Here is an 18785-nt window from a genome sequence, read left to right as displayed (position 1 = left end):
ATGACTGTTGACAGGAGACGTTGGCAGCATTAAACACCTGTGCTCAGAGAGCTGCACTGGTTACCAATTAGTTGCAGGGCCAAGTCTAAGTTGTTACTACTAGTAAAATATATAAACTTGGGACCTGTTTACCTGTGAGAGCGCCTTACCCCATATATGCCCACTTGACTGTTTCGATTTGCAGAACTGGTACTGTTACATGTGCCATATAATACCTGTTCCACATTGTAAGAACCCAGTCTTTTAGTACAGTAGCATCTAGACTTCAGAACTTCCTGCCTATAGAGATGAGGCAGACACCTTCACTGTACTCTTTCAGTGCCTAACATTTTTTGTTTAATCAGTCTTACCCAGATATTTAGAACGCTGATGCACGTTTGTTTTTAGTTTATTGTGTTAAATGTTTTAAATTGTTGTTAATTCTTCTTATTGATAATTTTATTGTTTTATATTTTTGTAAACTGTTTTGAGGCTTTTTTAAAAAACAATCAAGCAATGTACCGGTATATATTTTTTGAAATATTTTTTCTGACAGTATTCAGTATTGAGGTTGCATCATAGATTTAGAATAATTGAACTGTAGAGTTGGAAAGGATCATGAGGATTATCTAGTCCAACCCTCTGCAATGCAGGAATCTTTTGCCCAATGTGGGGCAGTTCCCCCCCATCCCTTTTCAGATGACGCATAACAGGCAATTTGTGTGTGTGTTTACAGTTGCCACACATTGTCAACATTTTCAGTAAGCTATCCAATGTAACACCCCATTGACATATATGTGAAATTAAGATTTGTTGCCCCAATGAGCATCACTTTGCACTTGCTTACACTGGATTGCATTTGCCATTTTAATGCCCATTACACAATTTTGAGATCTTTTTGGAGCTCCTCAGAATCTTTTTTTGTTTTAACCACCCCTAAGCGATTTGGGATCATTAGCTGCTAACTCCTTATGAACAAGCTAAAAATCACAGGCTCAGACACCAATCCTTGGGGGACTCCACTTCCTACAACAACCCTCCATTGTGAGTAATGTCCATTTCTACTCTCTCCACTTTAGAAACTTTAGAAATATGGAAGTTTGTCCATCGTTTTGCTAAAGATCAGGTTGCATCCCCCCTCCCCTGCTCAGTTTGAACTTTATATACAATTTTGCCAGTACAATTTTTTAAATAAGCTTTCCTGTACCCTAGATGGCAGGAAACAGTTGGGGAAGAATCAATAAGCTTTGAGAGAGAGGGAATGCTTTTTGCTTCTGCCAGCGCCTAGTGGCAATATAGAGCCTCTCTAGGAAGTAACATACTTTCCTGTCCTTTTAGCTTTAGAGCCGCTGCAGTGTGTGTGTTGTGACTCTCTCTCTATGCAGCATTGTACGATTTAACACTCCTACAAAAGGAAAAGGCATACGCACAAGAAAACCAGGGACACTATCTGGTAAGCAATCTTCTATTATTTTATAACATATTTAAGTTGTGGTATGGAAAGCTGAAGGAATACTCAGCCACGCTTGGTATCTATTCTGCTGCATGCTTTTTATGTAAGGGTTGCAGACTTGGATGATGATCTGATGGTCTGACTGCAAGAGACACCTCCCCTTTCCCTGCCCTCAGAGTGCTTTTGTACAGTAAATTAACATAAACTTTCATGCAAGAAGGGAAGTAATTAGGATTGCATTTTCTCTCTTTAATGACAGAAATATGCAACCTCTTCCTTCCATATTGAAGATCCAACTACAGCAAATATCAGATGACATATTGCTATAATGGAGCTGGCAAAATCCTCATATCCTCAAGCACTACAAGACTACTTTTGAATCTAAAAGCATATCATGGTGATGAAATAATCCCGGAGTAAGGAGAGCCATGGATAGTTGAAATCTGCAGTCTTGGATCTTGCAAGCATTATTAAGGCTTTTTTTTTTTAAGAGCCATATTGATTGATAGAAGAACCTTCCAGTTAGGTAAAAATATTTATTATGTGAGGGAATGGGGGTGGGGGGGGAGGAAGGGAATACTGAACATATGTAGTAGGAGGTGTGGGTGTGTCTGGCTGTGTGAGGTGAGTGGGAGCTTGAGAGAGAAATGGAAAGCATGTTAAGTGTGTGCACACTAGAAGGGCTGGAAATCAGAGCTAAAATATGTGTCTGTAAAAAGGGCTGTCATGGATTTAATTTTGAGGAGAGAAAATCTGTTATTCCAAGCATACTGAATTGCAATTAAAACCCACTGAAATCACTGGATTTTTCTCTTGAGTAAACCTGAGAAGGATTGGGCTGTGAACAGCAAGGAGTGAGATCTCTTTTAAGGCGGCACTCTTTCCCATGCTTACTTTAAAGTAAGCCGTATTGAACACAGTGGGACTTTTGAGCAAACATGCATAGGGTCGGGTTGTCATGGAGGAAACAGGTGTCTGCGGCCATGGGAGAGAGTCTGAAATGAAGGAAGGTACGAGTTTGAAAGGAGTGGCCAATCTATTTCAGAAACACAGGAGACGATAATATATACTGAAGCGGACTGATTCTCAAACCCCATACCAAAGCAGTCCTATTGAAGTCAGTTTGTAGCAGCTAGTTAGGGATTGCAGCCTATCTGGTTCTGGAATGTGAATTTAAAGGAATGCGGGAAGCAAGGCTAAAGTTACACGTTGTCTTTGCAGCAACATAATCGGGGAGATAAACTGGAATTTGTAATGCAATGTAGAGAATGGAAGAGTTGTGTGGAGAACGTGAAGGGAATATGGAGCAGCAGAACTCAACTGAGATGAGAGGTGACTGCAAAACGAAAGGGGGAAAGGAATCGAGCAAGTCCCGAAGGGCTGCAGGGACCTGTAAAAAAAAAAAAAAGGGTTTAGGAATGATCTCGCTTATTCTCAAATTATTTCGTCCTGCCCCGTAACTTTGCACTGAACTGCGCAGTTGGGGGGCTTATTTACCCCCAGGCGTGGTATTTGCAGACGTGCTAACAGACACACACGCGAAGGCGCGCGCCGCAGCCTGGATAGGATAGGGAGCACAACGCAGAGGGAAACATCCAAAGCTGCTTGCGAAAGCCCGCCGTTTTTTTTTTTTTTTTTAGGTTTAACAAAATATATAGTAAAAATACAAAAACAAATCAAGGCGGCTGCGTGAGGGACTTGGGCTGCGTGCGCCACGTGTGGACGGTGTTCCTAATCCAGGCAATCGTCAATGTGAGCGTGCAGATCCTGGTCTTCGAAGGTAGACACGCGACAAGAAAAAAACCCTGTCACGTGTGGAAACCGATCAACAGCCCCCGCTCTTCTCCCTCTTGGGTGCATATGGGGGACGGGAAGCAGATCCAATATTTCTGCGTGGAGAAAGAGGGCAGGGAGTGGGGCTGCTTCACGTTCTGGAGACAACGGCGACCTACCCGGGCGTGCGAGAGGAGAGGTGGTGGTGGTGGCAGCGGCGGCAATGATGACGGGCGGTTGGCCGGGCCCTCGCTCGCCAACAGGCCCGCCCCTCAGGCCCGGCCACTGTGGAGCCTCCGCCCCTCAGGCGTCGCCCGCAGCCGCTGCGAGGTAACAACAAACCGCCCCCTTTGGCCGGTTCCCCTCCGGCTGCGGAGCGACGAAGTTACCCCCCCCCCCCGCCGCCCTCCTCGCGCCTGCCTGCCGCATAGCAACCCTGAAGCTCCGGCGGCAGCGGCGGCCCACCTGACCTCCTCCCCCTCCTCCCCGCTATTCCGACTGGCGTCGAGGTGGGGGCGGGGAGGATTCAAACTTGGACGAACGTTGGCGGCGCCCCTCGGCTTAGGGGAGGGCAGGCGCGGGAGAATCAATGAGGGCAAGAGAGGGGCGCTGCCAGATAGTGCGCCGTTCACTGCGGCCGCGGGGGGGGGGAGGAGCCCGCGCGACCCTTCCTGCCAGATAGTGAGGCGACTACGCCCCGCCCCTCCTCTTTCGTCACTCCGGCCAGGCCCGCCCCGCCTTCCTCCGCCGTAGGAGGTGCTGCTGCTCCTGCGAGCCAGCCAGAGCAGCCGAGGCGGCAAGAGGGAAACACAAAGGCGCGGGCGCTGCTGAGGTAAGCTGGCTCCTGGCACCCTTCTCCTCCGTGGGGTGCACTGGGTGGTATCCTGAGCGCTGGGAGTCCGGGAAGGGCGGCTGGTTGTTCATTTACTTTATCCCTCATACGTTTCTCGCTCAGGGGTGGGAGATTCAAAGTGTCCCTGTTGCTCTTGAGGGGATTTCTCCCTCCTTCCTCCCTCGCGCACACTTTCTTTTTGGAGGGAAGGTGTTCGGGGGGGGGGATTTTTTACGTCTCCCGCCGCCAGTTCCGCCCACATCCTGAGCCATGTTTAATTCAAAGAGAGTCCAGCCTCACCCCCATCCCCCCCACCCCGATTCATGATACGAGATATCACTCCGTTTATTGTTTTGGGGCACCGTGTAGGGGGTGGGGCGCCACCAATGAACCTTCCGTGGAAGGAGGGCCTTTTGCTCATCCTAACCTCGGAGTTACTTATACTGTACCTACATCTGAGCACTAGGTGTGTAACACCGCCTCACAAAGTGAATTTGTGAATACTCACGTTCACCTTGTTTTGGGCTGCGGGGAGGGGGTTGTTGAGTGTCATCTAGATCTGAGAGCTCATTCAGACCGGGGGAGGGGTTGAAACTTCAAAAGTTCTTTTAAGCCATTTAGATTTGGGGGCCATGCTGACACTTTTTGTTTCATTGGGGTGAACAACGCTGAATGGGCTAATGAGGCTTGGGCTCACCTTTGTGAGTTGTAGCCAAATGGTTTGCTGCATCCAGAATGGCTGCCCTGCTTACTTGCAGCTTGTGCAAACTAGTCAGTTTCCTAAGTGTTCTGTCCTCCAGCTAATTGCCATTGCATCCTTCACTTTGTGTGCGGTCCAGTTCCACTGATACTCTGCCAGTTGATCATCTGTGTTTTCTGTGGCTCCCCACTGAGGTGTGTTTTCCACCATCTCCCAAAGACTGTCTTTGGTATCTTACACTGACACATACTAGGTGTTCATACTGCTGTTGCTTGTAAACATGGAGCAGATTGCTTGTGCTGTTTGTCTTTTAGAAGTGTACACTGCTATTAATGTAGTTATATTTTTGGAGAGCACCCTTTCGTGGATATTGGCAGTGCAGATAGGATAGTCCTCAACTGTCTGTGCCTATATCTACCACAACTTATTCTATTTACTTTGTTCTGTATTTGGTGGCTTGTTTCTTTGGATGAAATTTCATAAGAGGACTTGTAGGTAGAGAGAAGAATAGGTTTCTATGACCATTCACAATTATCTGGCTTTCCTTTTATTGGTACTGTAGCTCTGTTCCAAATACATCATAGTTAGCCGAATTGGTAACCTCCAGGTATGCCAACCTTGGTAATATGGGCTTCATTGTTATTATGATTTGATGAGTGAAGTGATATTAGATAAAAGTGAGTGAAACTTTTTGATTTCTTTCCTTTGTGATCCTTTATTAATAAAAATCCAAAACTTAAGTCTATAGGCCTGCACAATCTATAACTCCCAAGTCAAACACAGTTTATTAGACATGCACTGTGATCTGCCAAATACTTGAAAACCCAACCATTTTAAAAATAATGCTAGGCATATAGCAAAAAAAAAAAAAGTTTCTAAAATTTCAGGGGGTTTTCATACATAGGAGATCAGCATTTGGCTTGATAGGTCATTCATTGCAGGTACTTGCTCTACACTACAGTAATTGAGCTGCTTTTGATAAGGCACATGGTAAGAACTGTTATAGGGTTGCCATACGTTCTCTTTTTCATGGTAGAGTCATCGTAGCAATCCATAGTTAAAAATAGAAGTTGGCAAGTGTGTCCTCTTTTTTGCTCTTCAAAATATGGTAACCCTAATACTGTATTTTCTTGTGTGTGTGCGTACTCCTGGGAATTTTCTGCTCGAGTGCATGAATATGGGCATGCACTATGGCTATTGTGTTTTAGGAAGCTGCATGTTAATTTACGATGTATAATTATAAGTCATTGTTGACTTATAAATATAACCACAGTGAAAGTAATTTGTATGCAGAAATATACAGATATTTTATCCATGATGCTTAAACCTGTGGAGGAGATCATTTTGCATAGAAGGGTAGAACATTAAAGTGCTTCACTGATAAATTTCTGCTTTTCGTTTTCCCTTTCTAGTTTCATGACAGGTTGAAGTGCAGTTATCTGTATCAGGAGTTCCCTTCTCCTTGCAATTATTCAGTGCCTTCTTTGCTTGGTGGTCTCCTCTTGTTGGCATAGTTAGTGAATCTGTTTCTGCTCTCTTTACTAGGCCTTACAGTACAGTGGTACCTTGGTTTAAGAACAGTTTAGTCTATGAACAACTTGGATTAAGAACGCTGCAAACCCAGAAGTAGGTGTTTTGGTTTGTGAACTTTGCCTTGGAAGCAGAACATGTTCGGCTTCCTGTTGAGTGTGTTCCATTTGTAAATTGAGTCCCCCACTGCTAATTAGAGGCTTCCTGTTGTGTCTGTTGGCTGTTGAGTCCCGAGCACCCACGCAACACAGAGGTGATATTTTGTTTTTGCTATATATTTTTTGTGGGGTTTTTTACTGTGATTTGCTCTTTGTTTTATGGGATTGACTTGTGACTGTGGCTTGTGATTTCGTTTTTGTGACTTGTTTTTGTGTCTGTGTAGAACCCAGTTCAGCTACTGGTTGATTGTGTGACTGCAGAAATGGATAAAAGCCCCCCATCCAAACAATGACTATCAGTGCACGTAAGAAAAAAAAAATATTTTTTATCATCTATAATACGTTCTTAATTATTTTATAGTACAGTAGTATAGTACATTGATTATTGCCTTCATTTTAAGGATCAATGATCTCGTTAGATAGTAAAATTCCTGTTAAATTGCTGTTTTAGGGGTTGTTTTTCATCGTCTGGAACGGATTAATCCATTTTCCATTACTTTAGCACGCATTGGTTTAAGAATGCTTTGGTTTAAGAACGGACTTCCAGAACAGATTAAGTTCGTAAACTGAGGTACCACTGTACTGGGAGTGGGAGAAAGTACAGGGCAACATAATTTTGTTGCTACCCAATTGATGCTGCTGCGAATCTGTTGCATCCAGGATTCAAAGGCAGAAATGTAAGTGATGATGCTTTTGTATTTGACTGAATTACAAAACAAGCAGTGCACTTAGGGCTTGATGTTAGAAAGGTACTTTCAAATGTTGCAGGGTACAGAACACCTTCAGGTATTTGGCCAAGGAATACATTGTGGGATTCTTACAAGTGTATGCCTCATGCAACAGAGTGGCAAGGCCTTTGCACAACACAGCCTCCAGCTTTTGTTATTTGTTGCCTACTTCAGATTCCTTCGCCTTCTGCATCATGTTTAAGAAGTTGGTCTATATTTGGAAATTCTCACACCAGTAAGAGCAACTGACATGTGAAAGGGTAGAAGCTTGTTTCAATCTGGACAAACTTCAATTTTTTGAAGTCTGTGATAAATATAGTGACAAATATGAAGAAACAAAATCTGAATTTTTCTCATCTCTTTTTATGGAAATGAGTGTTTTATGTCTGCTTGACGCTGCAGAGAAAACACAATAATTTTCAGAATAAAGAACAATTTGTTTTACTATAATGTTTTTGCTTCCTGTTGTTATTATTTGTTGCCTGGTCCTTATAAACTGGCACAACTAAGGAGATGCTAGGTTCCTTACAATTCAGTAGTTTTTAGCTCCATGTTTAACAAAACTTTAAAGAATATATTCAATTTATAATTATTGTCTGAAGAAACTGTACTTTTTATAAACTAGACATGATGTTTCTTTGGTAGACAGAGTTATACATAATGCATTAAGTTTCCTAAAGTAAAGACATGAATTTTGATACCGGTTCTTTCCTGAGAAAAAGGCAAGGGGGAAATGTTTACAGTGGAGCCTCCGGATACGAATTAAATTCATTCCAGGGGTCCATCCACAACCCGAAAAGTCTGAAGGCAGAGGCGCTGCTTCTGTGCACGCACGTGGCGTGATCGAGCACTTCTGCGCATGCGTGGGTGGCGAAACCTGGAAGTATACACTTCTGTGTTTGCCACGTTCATAACCCCAAAGTTACGTATCCAGAGCAATATGTAACATCTATAGCTTGAACTAAATGAGAATGTTTGTTTTTAAAATGGTGGGATCATATCAATAATGTCTAGTAATGGAACTTGGGTAGGTATAGATGAATTAGTCTATTTCTGGCCCATGTTGACATCACATATATTCATTTATAAGCTGTTCTGTTTCATCATTAATGGCTCCCAACTATTTAAATAACTATTAATAGCTATAGTAACTATTTAAATCACAAAAAATGAATTTAAATATATTTCTTTATCTCTGTATACACATTTCTAAATGTATTTTACCCTCAATTGTGTTTTTAAAATGCTATTTGGTGTGTTTGAATCAAGAACTGCATTGCAAAATTTGGAGAAGTACGAAATCCAAAGGACAACCAGGTTCCAATTTATGTATTAGTCTAGGCTGTACAAAATAGATCAAACTAAAAATGGAGACCAAACTAAATTTTCCTCTGTCCCTAATCCAGAATTTGGAGGCATTTGCTTACAGCTTAGAGACATTGGTTTTAATAAGGGGAATGATTTTGTTTAATTAACAATTTTATGTAACCATACTCTTCTTGGTATAAGAGGAAAAGAGTACTGGTATTATAGTTCATAGTGGACCTATGGTGAGATATTTATTGGCAAATAATATTCCAACCCCCTGGATAATTTACTACTAATATGTTTTGCGATGTTGCTGGATATTTAAAAATCTAAGATAAATTTCAGAATTTAAATCAAATCAATTGCCAGAAATTCAGTAATTTGGTATGCTGTAAACAAATTTATGGTTTTTGTAATAATGTTATTCTTTTTGTGTCCTGTTGTAAATATTGAGGAACGTTGGGACAATTGAAAGAAATTGGTATTATAGAACAACACAGTAAATTACAGGGAAACAACTCTTTCCCATTTCTTTCACTCATTTCAGTGTTATATTCCTCTCTCTCCTTTGATTGCTGGAAATGCTATATATTCCTTTCCTACATGGTTAGTTCCTAAGTCCTTGAAAGAACAATATCCAGAAATGCTGTGTGTGTATTGGGGTACAGATGAGGTGGTATAAGGGTTCTGAAGGAAGGATTAATTTGGATTTCCCCATATGCCCCTTTTGGATCCTGGCCAGTGTTAACACATCTTCAAGTTCTCTGCAACAATGAAAAGGAGAAACCTGCTCTTCAAAAGAATGTGTTATAGTTCTAAGCCTCCAGTATTTTGTACTTCTTTATGTTATTTGCATTGCAATCACAGCCATGCAGATGTTCAGACACCATGCCAGTGGCTGTTGGCCAAGATATGGCATTCATCCTTACTCTGCAGGTGTCCATGAGCCTCTGATTGATGGAAGCTGGGATTGAATGGCAAAGGATGAATCACTCTGTTATTGTTCTGTTTTCCTGCCAGGTTTCTTGGTACTATTTGGTACTTTGCTGTAAGCTAAAAGAAAATAAATGGATAGTTAAGCAGCAGTGCAAGCTTCAAAGTGAGGTTGTGTAATGCCAATCGTTGGATTTATGAAGGTGAATTAAAATACATTATGTCGGGTGTTAGATCAGTGGAGGGCAGACTTTAGACTTGTGAGATGTGTCTTGTGTTTTACTAGAACTATGAGATCTACCAACTGGAGCAAAGTACCAAAATATATTGTTTTTTTCTTAATATATATATTAATAATATAATATATATAAATAAAAATGCTGGGGTTTTTTTCCAGAATCAGAACCAAGCTGAGCTCACCACCCTTCTACACAATTATCAGTTCCTGGTTACCTCAAGCTTTCTTCATTTCAGCAGTCTTTCCTCTTTTGGGGGGGGTGGGTGTCATTTTATTATTGGTTATGTTGACATTATTGAGAGGCAGAAATCCTTGCAAATCACTCAGATGAGGATCTGCTGGTAGATTTCTGTCTACTGCACACCACTGATTTAGATATTTTGGTCTTGTTTGAAAGTTTGCAGTACTGTATAATGTACTGAGGTATATTTTAGACCTATAGTTTGGGTTTTTTAGGACACATCTCAAAATAATAATATAAAATATGTCATAAATTATTCAGCTTTTTGAAATAAGATTTATACCGCTATTCCTTCATAAAAGGTCTCCAACTGCTATAATTCATTTCTAAGTGTTCACGAATCTTTGAAATCAAAACATGACTTAGAAGTTGGTTACCGATAGCTTGCAATCTAAAGGAAGTTTAGAGACACAAATAATATCTGGCATGCATTTGTTTTTATTTTTTAAGATACACGGAAAATGTTTGACTGCCTTGTGTAGCAGTTTCTTTTTAAAGCTATAAATACTCCTCAGAGCACAACTGGTGCTCTTTGACACAGTAAAGCTAAAGCAAGGATCATAGTTGGAGACTCTTCCGAATGTTTCAGGATTAAAAGATGCACCCAGTGAGTGCCTTTTCTTTCTAGTTACCTTTAGCTTCTGTATAAAGCTGTTACCAGCTATAGTTAGAGATGATCCTACTATTGTAGGTATACAAACTAGAAGCAGCACTTAAGTTTTTGTTATAAGCTGATAATGTGGTAGTAATTATGAAAAGCTTGATTAAGTTGGTTAGGAATTTTTCCATATTTAAAATCCAGATAAACAAATACTAAGCAGCAACAATACATCACTGGTAGTAGAGTCTCCAAAATTTCACCTGTAGTTTGGTTTTTTTTATTATGCAGCAATGTAATCATTCAAATAATCTATTTTAATCTTCAAACAATATTCTGTGCTTTCTACATCTAAACAGACATCAAGAACACAACCATTATTCATAAATAATAAGTGGGACATATTTTGTATTGTTGACTTGCACTTCTGTAGATCCCCAAGAGAGGCATCTTTCAATACATACCTGACTAGTAAAGTTTCACCACATCTATTTGCTTAACCGTTATGATGGTGCTTGCATTTAATATATTAAGTGATCTTTTAGTTCTATGCGAACAAACCCTGGCGTGGCTGCAAGGAAGAGATTGGAAGCATTCAATTTCACCTTGGATTCAAGTTGCCCTTCAAAACTTCCATGCTGATTCAAGCACTATGTCTTTTATAAAGTCATCCAAAAATCTCTGGATCATCTGATAATGGCCAGTGTCGTGTCTACAAAGATTGCCATGCAGAACTTTGATCTCAATCTTTCAAAATTGTCTATAATTTTAAGATAGTGATCTATTAGTTACCTCACATGATGTAACATTTCTAGTATCTTGGGTTATTTTCAAGCATCACAAGATTACTTTCAGACTATTTCTACCTCATGCTCTATGGCACTTTGTATACTGTGTTAATCTCAGAAGTGTGTGAGCTTCTTGAAGTTGCCTAGGGCGACTTTATCACCCATTCTAACCCCAATCTAATAAGGGAGGATCAAGTAGCCACTCAGTGTTACTCCAGACAAGGTGAGGTTAGGAACCTGGGATCACTCTGCAATAGGGCTGGACGATATATATCGTCCAAAACTTGTTTGAAGTACATATCATGATATCGGATTTTGACTTGGCAGTGCATTGCGAATCATGATGTGTGTTAGAGCTGGGTGATAAATAACCCAAAACGGGTTTCAAGTCCATATGATACTGGTTTCCTAATTTTTTACCTGGCAATATATTGTGAATAATGATCTGTGCATGTGCTATGCAAAAATCACAATGTGGGGAAAACCATGAAGATGGCCAATGCCTCTACATAGCTCCATCATTTTTCCAGACTTTGTGATATAGCTGGATATCTCCCAGCCCTACTCTGCAACAACTCAACTCAAATCAACAGCCTCTCTACCAATGCTTGCCACAGTTTATTAGTATAATGTATGTACTTCATCATAGTGTGTTTGGGCAGTACCTGAAATACTGAGCCAGTAAGATAGTTGAACTATATCAAACTTTATTTTCCCTTCTCTCCACATCTAACTTTGTTTGTATATCTCATGTTTATTAGTTTGTAAATGAAATGGAAACACTTCAAAATAAGGTTTCTGCATGCACAGGTGATTTCCTAGCCACAGAGGTATTTGTAAATTTAAAAAGAAAATAAGATTTGTTAACAACAAATAGCAAACAAGCAGCCCAACAAGGATCTTAGTAAATGCTTCTGCCGTTGAAACTTTGGCTTGGCTTAAAACTTGCATAGTATTATTTGAAATGTCTTATTTTAATAAAATACATTTTAATCCTGCAGAAAATATTTTTCTCTTCCCTCTATCTGCTTCTAGTGTGGGGGAGGGACACATAGAATATTCTGTTTTTCATGTGATGGAAGTGACTTAAATTAGAATCCTTATGGATTTCTAATGGTGAAAGATTGATCTCACTCTTTTTCTTTGTGTGGCTTGGCATTCCAAATAGGTATGACTCATGTATGGCATATAACAGATTGAAAGGATGATCATAAAATTCTTTTCAGAACCGTTTGCATAGGTTTTAAGAAAAAAATAGAATCATGTTGTTCCAGTTGAGTACAGGCGTAGTGCCCATTTGTGAGCTCAGTGAAACCCTGTGTTTCCCCCCTGGCAATAGGACCTCAGAGGCAGAGAAGAGGAATGTTTCAGGTGATGGGAGGTCCATGTGCCCTCTCATAGTCCTTCATCCTGCCATTGTGCTAAGGCATAGAGTCTAGATAAGTGGTTCCCAATTAGCTAATTACTGAGAACCCCCTATTTTTCAAAAGCCAAGCCACGGATCCCATACTTTTGAAAATTTTGATGACTCCATGGTAGTTACCTCTGCAAAGCAATTTTTTGAACAGAATGTGGGGTAGCCCTTAATAAGCAAAGGGCTTTAGGTATATTTTAAAAAAAACAACAGACTAGGGCTGAGCGATACCTGGTTTTCAACATTGTGATACATCAGTGGCTATACATTGTGATATTCTGATATATCACAATGTCTGAAATTGGAGATCAGATGTGGCGGTGAGGGAAGGAGCAGTCACAGAGGTCGGGCGGATGGGGGAGGAGAGGAAGCAGGGTCACCTTCACTGCATGGTTTGAGTGGGAGGGGATGGGGTTGAGGGTGCATCAAGCTGCTGTCAGCAGGGCAGCCAGTGGTGGCAGCCAGTGAAGATGGACATCCACTATGACTGCTGCTGCTTTCCTGCTGACTTACGTGAGGAGCGAAATATTGCTGTGTATTGCTGGGTCAAAATTGTTGCAGAGGGATTTCAAAACCGATTTTGTCCAATATATTGAAAAATCGCACAGCACTAAAACAGACCATAAAATTTGTGATATTAGCATGCAGAAATGACAAAATAATAGTTGGGGTGGAGGCAAAGGATGGGGGCGCAGACCCCCTGGGTGCGTTCCGAGGACCCCCAGGGGTCCCCGGACCCCTAATTGGGAACCACTGGTCTAAATCTTTTATCACAAAATGTATCCACAATATGTAATTAATTATTTCTGTAGGTCTTTCAATAATACAAAGTATATTGTATTGTATTATCTATCAGGTTGTCATAATATGATGAAAACTTATCAACTCACTGGGCTATTATCCAGGGAGCCTTTTTTACTTGAGTATTGATCTGTTTACACATATAGCCTGCCTTCTGTCATGAAATACCAGGCAGCATACATGTTTTACTAGGTAACTTTCCTTTGGCACTGACCAGGCCCAGACTCACTTAGCAGTGCCACGTTGGTTACCTCATGTGCCTTCATTCCATACCATGAGATGTGTGTGAGTGCTTGTATCTGCATATGTGAGCTTGCAGCAGCAGCAGCATTTGTCACATTGAAAACTGTCTTTGAACTTTGGGAGTTGAAATAGCTGAGCCTGTATCAGGCCCATAGAGAGCTTGCCCAGGGCAGCCAGTCCGAGTCGGCTGCTTCCACCAACTTAGCCCTCCAAGGCCTGGGGCAAGTGTAACCCAGCTTCTGCCTCCCCCAGTACAGACCTGGCTTGAATGGAGGGGAAAGATTGTGGGAGGCACCTGCTGTTTCAAACACTTTTTTTTGCACAGACATCTTCCCACATGCTTTTGGTTTGAGCTCAAAACCTTCAGGGTTGTAGTTGAGCAAAAGTTAGATGCCTCTAACTCAGGCATGACACACTTCCTTTTTAGTGTAATTTATGGCAACTGGTATGTTTTTTCTCCATACCTATTTGATTAAGTCAAAGCAGATTTGACAATTATCTTTATCCTCAAAACATGAATAGAAGGATAGTGAAGAGAGAATAACCAACCTGGTTTGCATACCATTTCTCCTTTTTCAGGGGTTTGCAACATATCTATTGAATTTCCTGAATTTCAGCAAAACATTTACCTTCAGTTTTGCCCTTGGTCTTTGCCTAAGGCTGTGCATTAATATTAATATTTAAACCATTAATTAAAACATTTAACATAGCATTCGAACAAAGGATGGCTGAATTGTGTAATGTCTGGTTTAATTCATAAAGGTGAAATAATAGCCTGAAGCTTTACTTTTGAGAGAGGCCTCCACCCAGTATTCCAACATAAAACAACCTTACTTCATCAGGTAATCTCATCTTCCACCTTTGTAATATAAATTGTATGCTGCTTCCATTGCCTAGGGTTAAATAAAATACTCTCTTGAGTTCCTTCTACTCGAACAAAGGTTTTGTTAGAGTGCTTAGAAAAACAATAAGGCTCTCTTTTATACAAGGTGACCTTTGATATATTTTGGCTTCAGGTTTCACAAGGACCTGTTGTAAAAGATTTTGGTTACAACCCTCACCTGACTATAATATGTTGGTGGTTAATTGTCAAAACATGTTTGAAGTTGAAAAGCAAAGCATGGTTGCCTCATCGAGTAAAGTGGAGATAATTGAATCTTTTACCTTGTGATACTTGCACAATTCTTTATAATCAATTGGTTGGTAGAGCAAAAGCTGCCTGATACTTACATTTTACTAAATACAGAGTTGTCAAAGTTAGCTCCTTTTATTGCACAATAAAAATAAATCCAAGAGTGCTTTACTTATTGATTAACTTGGAGGAATGTGTACCTTGCATATGTTTCTAAATTGAGAAGGACTGTCAAGGACAGGGGTGAGCAATGTGGCCAAGGACCACATTAGAGCCAGAGGGTAGGCTGATTTGCATACACAATTGGCATACCATAGTGAGCATTCCTCTGCCTAGTACCTTGATTGTTATGTACCTTGGAGACCTTTATAGATCAAGTATTGCTAACCCACATTTTTAGACTCCTAAGGTAGCCTGTTAGAAATCATGAGGTTTGATATATAGCAGTGGAATTCTCTGTTACTGGAGTGGGGAACCTTTGACCATCCATATGTTGTTTGATTGAAGCACCCATGATCCCTGATCATGGAGTTCTGTTGCTGGGCTGATGGAATCTAACAACATCTGGAGGACCACAGGTTTCCCAACCATGCTGTACATACATTCGAGTAAACATAGGACTTTTACTTGTAATTAATTAATCCTTTTCAGATTATGTGCTCTCTTGGTTTCATATATCTTTCTATAAGCTCAGAAAGCAACACACCCCCGTGTGTTTTTAGCAGGAACCTTTAGGCCTTCCAAAACCTGGAGGGTGGATTATTGCATGCCAAAGGTGACTTTATTTTCTCCAATGTGCTTCTAAATGTCATTACTCTGCCCTCAACAGAGCTTAATGTAAGGCATATATTGTTCATTAACCTGCTACATTAAGGACAAAGATTAATGAACATATGATAAGCAGTGCTTTAATTTAGTTTGCATTTCAGTAGTGTTGAATGACAAATGGAGATATGTGGGGGGACTTGGATTAGTAAAATTTCTTGGACTAATAGTGTTTACAGATATTTGCAATGCTGACTAGTCTGATCAGTTTTAAATTAAACTTTAATATTTCAGTATTGAATACTGTATTAAGAGAAACAATTGTATTTTTTCAGAGAGATGCCTGTTTTGTGCCCTGCATGGTCTGTTGTCAGGAGCTGGAGTCATGCGTAGGTCAGCAATAAAACAATAGAGCACCCAATGTCAGTGATGTTAACTCTCTATGCAAAGAAACAAAACAGCTTAGTCCTACTGGTCATAGTAACCCTTCCCCGTAGGTCTTGCCCCAATTAAGTAGTTGCGAGGACTGAAGGTCTCTGCTTTCCCACTGTTCTCTAAGATGCTTCCCTCGGTTCCTTCCCCAACAGCCTAAGGCTCCATTGCCTTGCCTCTTGTTGCTCCACGCTCTTCATTTCTCTGTGTATTCTGGGAGACCAGGGAGGAAGGGAGCTGGTCGCAGCAGAAGGGGGAGACTCCCTGGACTCTTCAGCAGCCAGCCTCATCTCTGTCTTCTGGCCTTCCTCCTCTCCAGTCTCTGAATCAGAACTGCTCTCTGCCTCAGCTTCTTCCTTCTCACTAAACCCTGTTGTCTTTTCATCTTCCAACAGCTCCTTTTCCCAATCTGCTCCGTCTTCTCCCTGACTACTCATCATCATCCCCAGCTGGGGAACCTCCAATCCCCTGACTCTGAGCCTTCTTCCCCTGGGGGTTCCCTTGGTGGTTTCCCAGCTGGTGCCTCCCACCACTCTTCTGAATCCAGCCAGTCCATAACATCTGTATACTTCTCAGTCAGCTGATCTAACCTTCAGGACTTAGTTAAACCAAATATTTCTATAATATTGTAATTATGTCTATAAACCGGTATTCAGTAAATTTATATTTGCTTTATCTGTCTTAATATGATGGAGTATAATCTACAAAGGTCAGAATAAACTGGCAAAAAGGTTCTATGTGACTTACTCATACCTGCAAGTAGATCAATCAAGTTAATCATGACTAAATTAAATCCATTGATTTCAGTGGATCCGCTGTTCAATATGGCTTAGTCATATACTATATGAAATATGTATTATGTTACACTTTTCAAGCATGTGAAAGTCTTGTACAAAGAGAACAAAAAACTGTATTTTAATCTTGTATTTTGATTACAGTCTTCCTCAGTTTCCCTTCCAAATTTATGACATTTATTACTTCTAGAAGTATTTTCTGAACACTTGCCTTTGGGCGGGGGGGGGGAGTTATTGGGTTGTTTTTGTTTTGATTATGTATTTTGTGGTTTTGTATTCTGCTTTTATCCTTTGAACAACCCTAAGACCTGTGGGTATAGGGCAGTATAGAAATTTATATTATATTATATTATATTATATTATATTATATTATATTATATTATATTATATTATATTATATTATATTATATTATATTATTATGTTACGTAGTGGGCTGAATAGATTAATAGCAAACTAGTAGCTTTATGTACTAGGGTTATTCTGCAAAAATGTCAACCTATATTTATTTTCATATATTCTGCATCATTTTAAATATACTTTTGCAGCCTTTCATTATCTGGCAACAGTTTTTCAAACTGACATTTTGTTTGTGAGTAAAACAACCATACTTGTGACATGCAAGATGACCCAGATTTTTTCTATTTTTTTTCTAAGCTTCAGTTAAATGCACCCCCAAAAAAGATAATAGGCTAATGATATTTTATATCAGGGGTCACCAGCCCTTGTAGACTAGCGGACAACTTTTCAAATTTTGAGGGTGTGTTGGGCATGCCTGTCACAAAATGGCTACCAGGGAGGGGGCAATGCAAACACAAAATGGCTGTGGTAGGAATTGTTAAAGCAAGTTAAGAAGGCAAGTTTAATGTAGCACTGCTGAGGAGGTATGCCCAATATCCAATTAGGTTTGTGTGCCCTACGCAACCTAGACGCCATGGGCAGAAGGAGTATTAATCAACCTAAACTTCTGCTTATATTTTACATTACCATACAGTAATGTATATTGTGTGGTATGGGGAAGAGGACAAGATACAGGTTCTGAATGAGTAGATGTATATGCTAGTATTCATCTTTGGCTGTCAAGATTTCACATCCACTTCTATGCATGCTTTAAATGCAGCATTAAATCCCACAGTGTTCAATAGGACTTTGAACACGACTACATTCTTAGGGAGTTGAATATGAAAGGGTCCTCCGGGAACATTAAATATGACCTATTTTCATTTCTACTTCAGTTCTGCGTTGTCTGCATGATGATGTAATCATAGTTCCTCATCTTACATTCCAAACAAGAAATAAAGAGCAGGTACCGTTGATATTATACATTTTGGCCTCTTCTGAAAATAGGATTATATTATATAAACATTACTCGCAAATCCCACTCCTGGTTACATAAACTTTAACAGCATCATGATAAATGCAAGAGGCTAACCTCAGCTCCTTCAAAGTCCCCAACATGTGCAAAGAGAATTGAACATGGGGGTTGAGCTATCAACTTGCAATCATCTTTGTTCAAGGGACCACAGTTGTGCTCACTCCTGGTGAATGCATCTGTCATCCTTGTGACTTTCCTCAGGATCGGTCAGATCTCATGCTGAGGCTCATCAGAAATCAAAGAGATATCCTTCACCACCACCTGCCTTTTTCGGGCTCTGGAAATTAGAGGAATGACTCCATCTTTTGCTAAGCTGCCAATAGGCTTCCAAACAGTAAAATATCTCCCTTCATGGCTCACAATGTTTGCAGTGAAGCTGGAGTGACCCCAGAACTCAGTGTGATGTTACAAGTAAGACTTGTTGCTTCCCCCTTACAAAAAGGGCAGAGTTGGTGGCTGCCACAAATTTTGGCAGTCTATGAAGTCTACCCTAGGTCTTCTTTCCAGAATTCTCTGTACATTACAAAGGGCTCAGGTGTGGGGTTTGTGATCACTACACATTAAATATTGTT

General features: G+C 40.5%; 1 protein-coding gene across 8 annotated transcripts in view; it reads left to right on the top strand.

Annotated features, from left to right (window-relative positions):
• Positions 1-1284: 1284 nt before the first annotated feature.
• The window catches only part of ADD3 (adducin 3), a 101610-nt gene continuing 84109 nt past the window's right edge, over positions 1285-18785 (top strand). For 2 of the 8 annotated variants that reach the window (XM_079976087.1, XM_079976090.1), the window contains exons 1-2: positions 3636-4037; positions 6650-6730. The gene's annotated coding sequence lies outside the window, so the exon portion shown is untranslated. Of the gene's footprint in view, positions 1433-3635; positions 4038-6649; positions 6731-18785 lie in introns of those variants that run through there. The other 6 variants (XM_079976086.1, XM_079976089.1, XM_079976085.1 and 3 more) reach the window with 4 other exon arrangements.

Source organism: Podarcis cretensis (assembly GCF_951804945.1).
Source record: "Podarcis cretensis genome assembly, chromosome: 5".
Taxonomy (NCBI): domain Eukaryota; kingdom Metazoa; phylum Chordata; class Lepidosauria; order Squamata; family Lacertidae; genus Podarcis; species Podarcis cretensis.
This window is presented reverse-complemented; position numbering and strand designations above follow the sequence as displayed.